We start from the raw sequence: 1,004 nt of genomic DNA on the forward strand, positions 1-1,004 counted from the left end.
GAGGGAGGGTGGTTGGGTGGGAAATGGAAGGGATGGATGGGTGGAAGGATTGATGGATGGAGGGAGGGATGGAAGGATGGGAGAGGGGATGGAAGGATGCTGGGAGAAGGATGGCAGGATATAGAGGTGGAGGGAGCAAGATGGATGGGAGAAGGATAAAAGGATGGAAAGAATGTGAATAAAAGAATGGCAGATAGAAGGTTGGGAAGATGGAGGATGGAAGGTAGAAGGATAGAAGTAAGGAAGTATGATAGAAGAAAGGTATTAGGATTGAAGAAGGGCGGAATGTGAACGGGAAGAATTGGGGATGGAAGGAAGGAGGGAATACAAGCAGAGGGATAGAGGTAGAAGGAAGGAGGAAATAAAAAATTGAGGGATAGTGAATAGAAGGAAGGAGAGAATGAACGTGGAGGGAGGGATGGAAAATAGAAGGAAGGAGTGTGATGGATGAATGGAGGATAGATGGAAGGAAGTAGGGGGAAAGAAGGAAGGGGGAGAATGAAGTCAGCGGGGACTGTGGATAAAAAAAGGGGGTAAGAATAGAAGGAAAGAGGGAGTGTGAATAGGTGGATGATAGATTTCTTTTTGTTGTTGTTTATCGTTTTACTCTCTGTGTTTCGCCCTTCTCGTCTTCGTCCCCCACCCCTCATCCTATTCTCTGCTTCTCCTAAACTCCTCTCCCTCCCTTCTCATCCCCTACCCCCCTCTCCCTCCCTTCTCATCCCCTACCCCCTTCCGTCACCCCTTACCCCCTCCTCTCCCCCTCTGTCTCATTCTTTCCCCCTACCTCTTCCTTTCCTTCCCCCAACGCAACCCCTCATCCGTGTCCTCCTCCTCCTCCCCCCTACCCCTTCCTCTCTTTCCTCTAACATCCCCTCTCCGTCTCCACGCCTCAACCCCCTCTTTTCCTTCCCCAACCCTACTGTCTAATCCCCCCTACCCACCCCTATCCCTCACTCCTCCACTTCCACTACTTCTCCCTCCTTACCCCTCCCCGATTTTGT

The 1,004-nt window shown here is 50.8% G+C and overlaps 1 protein-coding gene across 1 annotated transcript in view; it reads left to right on the plus strand.

The window, feature by feature from the left end:
• The window catches only part of LOC119591428 (unconventional myosin ID-like), a gene marked incomplete in the record, with an annotated part of 95,009 nt that overhangs the window by 82,374 nt on the left and 11,631 nt on the right, over positions 1-1,004 (plus strand).

Source organism: Penaeus monodon, chromosome 28 (assembly GCF_015228065.2).
Source record: "Penaeus monodon isolate SGIC_2016 chromosome 28, NSTDA_Pmon_1, whole genome shotgun sequence".
Taxonomy (NCBI): domain Eukaryota; kingdom Metazoa; phylum Arthropoda; class Malacostraca; order Decapoda; family Penaeidae; genus Penaeus; species Penaeus monodon.